The following is a 12,057-nucleotide window of genomic DNA, read 5'->3' on the forward strand; positions in this document are numbered from 1 at the left end:
GTACACTAGTAGTAAACTTTAATGCTGTCACTACGGGAACACATTTACGACAACATACTGAAAAGACGAGAAGGTCGTGCGAGTTACTGTGACCAGAAACTGCAAGGCTATTGATGAAGACAGTCTGATGATACACTACAACAATCTGAAAACATGTTCGTTCATAATGAGCAACACCATTGTAGGTCGCTCCGGAAGTTTGAATCGTACCGAGGTATTGTATGAGTACCAACGCAATACTTGGGACTATCAGCCTCACCACATAAACTGCATCGGACATACAACCTACATCCTGATCTGCCACCTCTCGCTTCATATATAAGAAGGTGGGATTAAACATCATCTCGAACAGAAACATGGAACGAGTCTTTCCCTGGTTTACCCACAGACGTTTCATATGCCCTTGTTCAGTCCATTGACAGCACGTCGACCACGGTATACCACATCGTTCCAATTCACTCTGTTGCTCTTATCCTCCTGCATGTTCAGGCCCCGATCGATCAAAATCTTTTTCACTCCATCCTTTCACCTCCAATTTGGTCTCCGCTTCTCCTTGTTACCTCCACCTATGACACATATATCCTCTTTGTCAATCTTTCCTCAATCATTCTCTCTATATGTCCAAACCATTTCAGCACACCCTCTTCTGCTTTCAACCACACTCTTTCTGTTTCCACACATCTGTCTTATCCTTTCATTACTTACTCGATCAAACCACCTCACACCACATATTGTCCTCAACCATTTCATTCTCAGCACATACATCCTCCTCTGTACAATCCTATCTATAGCCCATGCCTCGCAACCATATAACATTGTTGGAACCACTATTCCTTCAAACATACCCATTTCTGCTCTCCAAGATTACATTCTCTACCACACATTCTTCATCGCTCCCAGATCCCTCGCCCCCTTCCCCACTCTGTGATTCACTTCCTCTTCCATGGTTCCACGCGCTGCTAAATTCACTCCCAGACATCTAAAAAACTTCACTTCCTCCAATCTTTCTCCATTCAAACTTGCTTCAGAATTAACTTGTTCCTCAGCTCTAGTGAACCTAATAACCTTGCCCTTATTCACATTTCCTCTCAAGTTTCTCCTTTCATGCACTTTTCCAAACTCAGTCACCAACTTCTGCAGTTTTCTCGCTCGAATGAGCCACCAGAGCTGTATCATCGGTGAACAACAACCGATACACTTCCCAGGCCTTCTCATCCCCACCGGACTGTATACTCGCCCCTCTCTCTAAAACTCACATTTACCTCCCTAACCACCCCATCCATAAACAAATCAAATAGCCACGGGGGCATCACACATCCCTGCCGCAGACCGACATTAACTGGGAACCAATCACTCTCCTCTCTTCCTACTCGTACACGTGCCTTACATCCTTGGTAAAAACATTTCACTGCTTCCAGCAACTTACCTCCCACACCATATACTCTTAAGACCTTCCACAAAGCGTCTCTATCAACCCCTATCACATTCCTTCTCCAGATCCATAAATGCCACATACAAACCCATCAATTGTTCTAAGTACTTCTCACACATTCTTCAAAGCAAACACCTCATCCACACATCGTCTACCGCTTCTGAAACCACACTGCTCCTCCCCAATCTGATGCTCTGTACATGCCTTCACCCTCTCAATCAATACCCTCCCATATCATTTCCCGGAAATACTCAACAGATATATGCCTCTGTAGTTTCAACGCTCACCTTTATCCCGTTTGCCTTGGTACGATGGCACTATGCATTCCGCCAATCCTCGGGCACTTCACCATGACATACATTGAATATCCTTACCAACCAATCAACAACACAGTCACACAGTCACCCCCTTTTATAATAATTTCTACTACGATACCATCCAAACCGGTTCCGACAATGTTGTATGGTTGCGAGGCGTGGGCTATGGATAGAGTTGTGCGCAGGAGGATGGATGTGCTGGAAATGAGATGTTTGAGGACAATGTGTGGTGTGAGGTGGTTTGATCGAGTGAGTAACGTAAGGGTAAGAGAGATGTGTGGAAATAAAAAGAGCGTGGTTGAGAGAGCAGAAGAGGGTGTTTTGAAGTGGTTTGGGCACATGGAGAGGATGAGTGAGGAAAGATTGACCAAGAGGATATATGTGTCGGAGGTGGAGGGAGCAAGGAGAAGAGGGAGACCAAATTGGAGGTGGAAGGATGGAGTGAAAAAGATTTTGTGTGATCGGGGCCTGAACATGCAGGAGGGTGAAAGGAGGGCAAGGAATAGAGTGAATTGGAGCGATGTGGTATACCGAGGTTGACGTGCTGTCAGTGGATTGAATCAGGGCATGTGAAGCGTCTGGGGTAAACCATGGAAAGCTGTGTAGGTATGTATATTTGCGTGTGTGGACGTATGTATATACATGTGTATGGGGGTGGGTTGGGTCATTTCTTTCGTCTGTTTCCTTGCGCTACCTCGCAAACGCGGGAGACAGCGACAAAGTATAAAAAAAAAAAAAAAAAAAAAATATATATATATATGGAAAGTTGTGTGGGGCCTGGATGTGGAAAGGGAGCTGTGGTTTCGGGCATTATTGCACGACAGCTAGAGACTGAGTGTGAACGAATGGGGCCTTTGTTGTCTTTTCCTAGTGCTACCTCGCGCACATGAGGGGGGAGGGGGATGGTATTCCATGTGTGGCGGGGTGGCGATGGGAATGAATAAAGGCAGACAGTGTGAATTGTGTGCATGGGTATATATGTATGTGTCTGTGTGTGTATATATATGTGTACATTGAGATGTATGGGTATGTATATTTGCGTGTGTGGACGTGTATGTATATACATTGTGTATGGGGGTGGGTTGGGCCATTTCTTTCGTCTGTTTCCTTGCGCTACCTCGCAGACTCGGGAGACAGCGACAAAGAAAAAAAAATATATATATATATATATATATATATATATATATATATATATATATATATATATATATATATATACATATATATATATATATTTATTCATTTTATTTTGCTTTGTCGCTGTCTCCCGGAAACAGACGAAAGAATGGCCCAACCCACCTACATACACATGTATATACATACACGTCCACACACGCAAACATACATACCTATACATCTCAATGTACACATATATATACACACACAGACATATACATATATACGCATGTACATAATTCATACTTTCTGCCTTTATTTATTCCCATCGCCACCTCGCCACACATGGAATAACAACCCCCTCCCCCCTCATGTGTGCGAGGTAGCGCTAGGAAAAGACACCAAAGGCCCCATTCGTTCGCACTCAGTCTCTAGCTGTCATGTAATAATGCACCGAAACCACAGCTCCCTTTCCACATCCAGGCCCCACAGAACTTTCCATGGTTTACCCCAGACGCTTCACATGCCCTGGTTCAATCCATTGACAGCACGTCGACCCCGGTATACCACATCATTCCAATTCACTCTATTCCTTGCACGCCTTTCACACTCCTGCATGTTCAGGCCCCGATCACACAAAATCTTTTTCACTCCATCTTTCCACCTCCAATTTGGTCTCCCACTTCTCCTCGTTCCCTCAACCTTTGACACATATATCCTCTTTGTCAATCTTTCCTCACTCATTCTCTCCATGTGACCAAACCATTTCAAAACACCCTCTTCTGCTCTTTCAACTACACTCTTTTTATTTCCACACATCTCTCTTACCCTTACATTACTTACTCGTTCAAACCACCTCACACCACATATTGTCCTCAAAAATCTCATTTCCAGCACATCCACCCTCCTACGCACAACTCTATCCATAGCTCACGCCTCGCAGCCATACAACATTGTTGGAACCACCATTCCTTCAAACATACCCATTTTTGCTTTTCGAGATAATGTTCTCGACTTCCAAACATTCTTCAAGGCTTCCAGAATTTTCGCCCCCTCCCCCACCCTATGATTCACTTCCGCTTCCATGGTTCCATCAGCTGCGAGATCCACTCCCAGATATCTAAAACACTTCACTTCCTCCAGTTTTTCTCCATTCAAACTTACCTCCCAGTTGACTTGACCCTCAACCCTACTGTACCTAATAACCTTGCTCTTATTCACATTTGTTCTTAAGTTTCTTCTTTCACACACTTTACCAAACTCAGTCACCAGCTTCTGCAGTTTCTCACATGAATCAGCCACCAGCGTGTATCATCAGCGAACAACAACTGACTCACTTCCCAAGCACGCTCATCCACAACAGACTGCATACTTGCCCCTCTTTCCAAAACTCTTGCATTCACCTCCCTAACAACCCCATCCATAAACAAATTAAACAACCATGGAGACATCATACAACCCTGCCGCAAACCTACATTCACTGAGAACCAATCACTTTCCTCTCTTCCTACACGTACACATGCCTTACATCCTCGATAAAAACTTTTCACTGCTTCTAACAACTTGCCTGCCACACCATATATTCTTAATACCTTCCATAGAGCATCTCTATCAACTCTATCATATGCCTTCTCCAGATCCATAAATGCTACATACAAATCCATTTGCTTTTCTAAGTATTTCTCACATACATTCTTCAAAGCAAACACCTGATCCACACATCCTCTACCACTTCTGAAACCACACTGCTCTTCCCCAATCTGATGCTCTGTACGTGCCTTCACCCTCGCAATCAATACCCTCCCATATAATTTAACAGGAATACTCAACAGACTTATACCTCTGTAATTTGAGCACTCACTTATCCCCTTTGCCTTTGTACAATGGCACTATGCAAGCATTCCGCCAATCCTCAGGCACCTTACCACGAATCATACATACATTAAATAACCTTACCAACCAGTCAACAATACAATCACCCACTTTTTTTTAATAAATTCCACTGCAATACCATCCAAACCTGCTGCCATGCCGGCTTTCATCTTCCGCAACGCTTTTACTACCTCTTCTCTGTTTACCAAATCATTTTCCCTAACCCTCTCACTTTGCACACCACCTCGACCAAAACACCCTATATCTGCCACTCTATCATCAAACACATTCAACAAACCTTCAAAATACTCACTCCATCTCCTTTTCACATCACCACTACTAGTTATCACCTCCCCATTAGCCCCCTTCACTGAAGTTCCCATTTGCTCCCTTGTCTTACGCACTTTATTTACCTCCTTCCAAAACATGTTATTATTTTCCCTAAAATTTAATGACACTCTCTCACTCCAACTCTCATTTGCCCTCTTTTTCACCTCTTGCACCTTTCTCTTGACCTCCTGCCTCTTTCTTTTATACATCTCCCACTCATTTGCATTTTTTCCATGCAAATATATATATATATATATATATATATATATATATATATATATATATATATATATATATATATTCATTTACTTAGTCGCTGTCTACCGCTTTAGCGAGGTAGCGCAAGGAGACAGACGAAAGCATGGCCCAACCCATCCACATCCACATGTATATACATAGCGCACACACACACGCATATACATATCTATACATTTCAACGTATAAATGAATATATATACACAGACACATAAACACATGCACATATTCATTCTTACTGCCTTTATCCATTCTCGCCGCCACCCCGCCACACATGAAAAACAGCATCCGCGCGCGCGCGCCAAGTAGCGATAGGAAAAGACAACAAAGGCCACATTTGTTCACGCTGTCTCTAGCTGTCATGTGTAGTGCACCGATATCACAGCTCCCTTTCCATATCCAGGCCCCACAAAACTTTCCATGGTTTACCCCAGACGCTTCACATGCCCTGGCCCAATATATTGAATATATATATATATATATATATATATATATATATATATATATATATATATATATATATATATATATATATATATATATATGCTTTGAAGAATGTATGTGAGAAATACTTAGAAAAGCAAATGGATTTGTATGTAGCATTTATGGATCTGGAGAAGGCATATGATAGAGTTGATAGAGATGCTCTGTGGAAGGTATTAAGAATATATGGTGTGGGAGGAAAGTTGTTAGAAGCAGTGAAAAGTTTTTATCGAGGATGTAAGACATGTGTACGTGTAGGAAGAGAGGAAAGTGATTGGTTCTCAGTGAATGTAGGTTTGCGGCAGGGGTGTGTGATGTCTCCATGGTTGTTTAATTTGTTTATGGATGGGGTTGTTGGGGAGGTAAATGCAAGAGTTTTGGAAAGAGGGGCAAGTATGAAGTCTGTTGGGGATGAGAGAGCTTGGGAAGTGAGTCAGTTGTTGTTCGCTGATGATACAGCGCTGGTGGCTGATTCATGTGAGAAACTGCAGAAGCTGGTGACTGAGTTTGGTAAAGTGTGTGGAAGAAGAAAGTTAAGAGTAAATGTGAATAAGAGCAAGGTTATTAGGTACAGTAGGGTTGAGGGTCAAGTCAATTGGGAGGTGAGTTTGAATGGAGAAAAACTGGAGGAAGTGAAGTGTTTTAGATATCTGGGAGTGGATCTGGCAGCGGATGGAACCATGGAAGCGGAAGTGGATCGTAGGGTGGGGGAGGGGGCGAAAATTCTGGGGGCCTTGAAGAATGTGTGGAAGTCGAGAGCATTGTCTCGGAAAGCAAAAATGGGTGTGTTTGAAGGAATGGTGGTTCCAACAATGTTGTATGGTTGTGAGGCGTGGGCTATGGATAGAGTTGTGCGTAGGAGGATGGATGTGCTGGAAATGAGATGTTTGAGGACAATGTGTGGTGTGAGGTGGTTTGATCGAGTGAGTAACGTAAGGGTAAGAGAGATGTGTGGAAATAAAAAGAGCGTGGTTGAGAGAGCAGAAGAGGGTGTTTTGAAGTGGTTTGGGCACATGGAGAGGATGAGTGAGGAAAGATTGACCAAGAGGATATGTGTGTCGGAGGTGGGGGGAGCAAGGAGAAGAGGGAGACCAAATTGGAGATGGAAGGATGGAGTGAAAAAGATTTTGTGTGATCGGGGCCTGAACATGCAGGAGGGTGAAAGGAGGGCAAGGAATAGAGTGAATTGGAGCGATGTGGTATACCGGGGTTGACGTGCTGTCAGTGGATTGAATCAAGGCATGTGAAGCGTCTGGGGTAAACCATGGAAAGCTGTGTAGGTATGTATATTTGCGTGGGTGGACGTATGTATATACATGTGCATGGGAGGGGGTTGGGTCATTTCTTTCGTCTGTTTCCTTGCGCTACCTCGCAAACGCGGGAGACAGCGACAAAGTATAAATATATATATATATATATATATATATATATATATATATATATATATATATATATATATATATATATATCCTTTATCTATATTATATCCTAGCCTACCTACGCCAGTTACTCATTCATCGCCCGGCCCCTTGAGAAGAATGAACACCTGGGTTGGGTGTGGGTAGACTCTCGCACCTAGGGTTCGAACCCATCTGGGTCCGACCCTGGGTGGTCCCGTGTGATTCATGGTCAGGAACGCTAACCTGTACACCATGATGGTCTGTGTGTTAGTGTATTCACCCGTGCCTTTAACGTTCAGTGTTTATGCAAGGAACCCACTCAAGTAGCTTGTATCGTCACAACCAAACGTATGTTACAGCCCTCTTGACCAGGATGGTACAGTCCTTGGCTAAGATGTCATGACTTCTGACGAATCCTCAAGGCCAGGTCAACCTACACAAGGATCATGTGGCACTGGTCAAAAGACTAACCTGACGTCATATCCAGAGTGTTAATGTTGTACCTTCTACACACCGGGCCACAACTTTATTTCCCCATAAAATCAGTTGTTATTGGAACTTATTAATTTTTGGCAGTAATTACAATCAGGGTAGGAACTTGAATGATTATCTCATACCCATCTTCTCTCGTATGACTGCTTCGGATACAAATTCTACAAATGAAAAAATAGTTCTACTTATTTCGAAGATCCTGGATTTATGTCTTTTCATCATCAAGTCCTAGGATGACTGAGCGTTCCTCGAGAGAGGTATTGGCACTCGATACACTTAATTAGATCACTTTTAAGTTTGTACCTCATTAGCCAGGGAGTTGAGAAGTTTGAGCCACCTCCCATGAAGCGGTGTGATGTATAATGGACGATGCTGCTTATTATGCCAATATCTGGCCACAGTGTAGACCTGTGTATGGTATGTCACCTCCAACAAATCATGTTGTGTTAAACTTATGTGCTTTTACATGTCTAACTTAGATGTTATCGTTTTACCAGGACAGTAGCGCTCATTATTCGGGATTCACTAGGTAGGAGATCATATAATTACATAGCGACCTTGCCTTTCATCGGCAGATTGACAAACAAACAAGGAGCGGCATAATCATATTCCAAACGTACCCAATGTCTTATTTAGTAGGAAAACTGATACGTTTTGGAGTACCAAGGTTTGTAGCTATCCTCTATTTAGTGGGAAGCTAGGGACGCCGCTGGAGAGGAATAACAACACCTGTTGCAGAAGAGGGCTGTCAGCAAATGCTGTTAGATAGGACTGGCAACACTTGCTGTTGGAGAGAGCTGACAACACCTGTAGCTGGTATGGGCTCCTAACACCTACTGTTAGAGAGGACCTATAACGCCTGCCGTTTGAAAGTGCTGACAACACCTGATGCTGGAAAGGGCTGACAATACCTGCTGATGAAGAAGGCTGACAATACGCTGCTGGAGACGAATGACAACACTGGCGTTAGTGAGGGATGATAATACCTGCTGCTGGAGGGAGCTGACTAAACATGCTGCTGGAGAGGGCTGCCAACGCCTGGTGCTGAAGGGAGTTGACAACACCTGCTGCTGAAGGGAGCTGACAACAATTACTGCTCAAAAAGACTAACAACACCTGTTGTTGAAGAGGACTGACAAAGCCTGCTGCTGGAGAGGGCTAACAACACCTGCCGCTGGAGAGGATTAACAACATCTGCTGCTGGAGAGCGCTAACAACACCTGCCGCTGGAGATTGTTAACAACACCACTTGCTGCTGGAGAGGACAGGAAATACCTGAGGTAGGAGAGGATTAACAACATCTGATGCTTGAAGGACAGACAAAACCTACAGCTAAAGAGGAGAGACAACACCTGCTGCTGAAGAGGGTTGACAACTCCTGCTGCTGGAGAGAGTTGAGAATACTTGCTCCTGGAGAGGGTTGTGAACACCTGCTGCTATGGTCAGCCAAGCCGTCACTTTCATCGTACAGTGTAGACTACATACCAAAATCTACTTTCTCTCCGTTGACAGTATATGAACAGTAGTGATCGACACTAAGGCATCGTTACATTTACCTCAAGTGTTAATCAACCCAAACGATGCTCTAGTTACAACTCTTTAGGGTGCTCTATCTCCGGATAACTTTCTTATAAAAGTGGTTAGTGGAAAAAACGCTTTGTCAACGTCCGCGACCTGCCTCACTAATATTTCAGTAAAGATTTCTGGCGGGAGAGCTCGTTATGACCGTCTGATTACCCTGTGATACCACACACCAAGACATCACTCTGCGCATCTTTTAGTGTAGGATTTTAGTTTATCGTAAATGTTTTCATGTATGTTTAAATTTTTGTCATTAAGTAAACGTTCAGTTAACGAGAAAAATACTAAGTAGATCTTTTACAGATTACCAAAACAAGCAAGGCAACCTTTAACCAATTGCAGAAAATGTTTCTGCAATGCAAAAATAATGATATCTGGATTTTATTTTCGTATGCAAATGTTTAACTTCTGTGTCGGGGGTCTGGTAATTGTGAACAAGTTATCTTACCCAAGCTAAGACTGGCAAGTAAGGGAAAGCCTTTGGCTGCTCGGCTGTACCAACTCGTGGTAATGCGAGGGAAGTAGTTAGGTATATATATTAGATGAGATGGTTGACATACAATATCTCGGATATTCTCCTTCCTTGTCCAAAACATTGTTACACTTTCCTTGTTCCCTTCCACACGCAGATTCCTATAATAAGTTTATTTATAATCATCATACTTAATCGCTGTTTCCCTAGTCAGGAAGGGAGCGCCAGTAAACAGACGAAAAATGGCCCATCCATTCATATACATAGATATATACATAAACGCCCATACATGCGCATATACATACATATACATATTGGCATATACATACAAATACATACACATACACAGACATTCCTATGAGTCCACGGGGAAAATGAAACACGATAAGTTCCAAAGTGCACTTTCGTATAATAATCACATCAGGGGAGACACAAGAGAGAAATAAAAGTCAGTTGATATACATCGAAGAGACGAAGCTAGGACGCCATTTGGTAAACATGTGATTGTCCAAAACATATAACGAGCATTTATAAACTTATCATTTTATCAACAATAAAGTTATCTAATTTGTATAGACCATCACTAATATCAAGATTATAATTCTTTGTGTTCTTAATGATAGAAGATTCAATGATATTTCTCTTGGTAACGGAGTTAGAGTTAATAACTAAGATGGCATTACTCCAGTCAATACAATGATCATAGTTTTTAACGTGATTAAACAAGGCATTTGATTCTTGTCCTGTTCTTATACTATATTCATGTTGCTTAAGTCTAACAGAAAGATCCTTACCAGTCTGACCAACATAGAATTTATCACAATTTCCACAAGGACTTTATAGATGCATCCAAGAGAATTTTCTGGTGAATTCCTGATTGAGATGTTCTTTTTAGTATTATTGTTGCTAAAGGCAACATTTACATTAAAGGATTTAAGCAACATGGGAAGTAAAGTGAAATTATTATTAAAAGGGAGAACTAAAAGATTCTTGGTGTCAATGGGAGATTTGGGCTCAACTGTATAAAATGATTTCTTTGCTAACTTAAGGGATTTATCAATGAAAGATCTAGGGTACTTTAACTTAGATCCAATAGAATATATCTTCTCAAACTCATCATCAATAAACTCTGGACTGCAAAAACGTGATGCCCATAGGAACATAGATTGAAATGATGATAATCTAACTCTGTCATGTTGAGATGAGTAATAATGGATATATGAGCATACGTTGGTGGGTTTTCTGTATATGCTAAACTTAAACTTGTTTCCTTGCCTATGGATCATGTAATCTAAAAATGGTAACATACCATTATTCTATTTTCTACAGTAAATTTGATGGAAAGTACTAAATTGTTAAGTAAGGGGAGAAATATTTGTAAATTTTCATTTGTTGGCCAAACACAAAGAACATCATCTATATACCTAAACCAAATTGCATTAGAAGGTAAGATATCCTTTAGTAATTTTGTTTAAAAAAAATCCTTATAAAGATTACTTAGTACAGGTGAAAGAGGGTTACCCTTTGCCATACCAAATTTTTGAGATAATAATCTCCATTAAATTGAAATACACAGTCTTTTATACACAATTTTATCAGTTCAGTGAAAACAGACGTTGAAACAGGTAAATGAATATCATCCAAGACATCAAATAAATATTCTAAAAGGTCATCAACTGGAACTTTATTGGAAAGTGAGGAAACATCAAAGCTAACTAGTTTGAAATCAAAATTAACATTGATATTGTTTAGCTTGTTGACTAAATCTACATTGTTCATGGTATTAGAATCTGATACCTTACCCACCAAAGGGCTTAATAAAGAAACTAACCAATTGGACAATATATATATGATGGAGCCTACTGAACTCACTATAAGTCTTGCTGGAAAATTCTGTTTATGTATTTTGATAAGTCCATACATATATGGCAATGAAGGGGACAAAGATGACAAACTTTTGATAAGAGAACTATTACCTTTCAACAACAACTTCATTTCTTTATTGAGTTTGAGAAGATATATTCTATTGGATCTAAGTTAAAGTACCCTAGATCTTTCATTGATAAATCCCTTACGTTAGCAAAGAAATCATTTTATAGAGTTGAGCCAAAACCTCCCTTTGACACCAAGAATCTTCTAGTTCTCCCTTTTAATAATAATTTCACTTTGCTTCCCATGTTGCTTAAATCCTTTAATGTAAATGTTGCCTTTAGCAACAATAATACTATAAAGAATATCTTAATCAGGAATTCACCAGAAAATTCTCTTGGATGCATCTATAAAGTGCCCTGTGGAAATTGTGATAAA

At 41.2% G+C, this 12,057-nt stretch overlaps 1 protein-coding gene across 5 annotated transcripts in view; it reads right to left on the bottom strand.

Moving 5' to 3' along the window:
• LOC139763402 (tyrosine-protein kinase Dnt-like) overlaps positions 1-12,057 on the bottom strand; it is a 487,587-nt gene that overhangs the window by 134,120 nt on the left and 341,410 nt on the right. The gene's annotated exons all lie outside the window — the stretch shown is intronic.

This window comes from Panulirus ornatus, chromosome 47 (genome assembly GCF_036320965.1).
Source record: "Panulirus ornatus isolate Po-2019 chromosome 47, ASM3632096v1, whole genome shotgun sequence".
Lineage (NCBI taxonomy): Eukaryota > Metazoa > Arthropoda > Malacostraca > Decapoda > Palinuridae > Panulirus > Panulirus ornatus.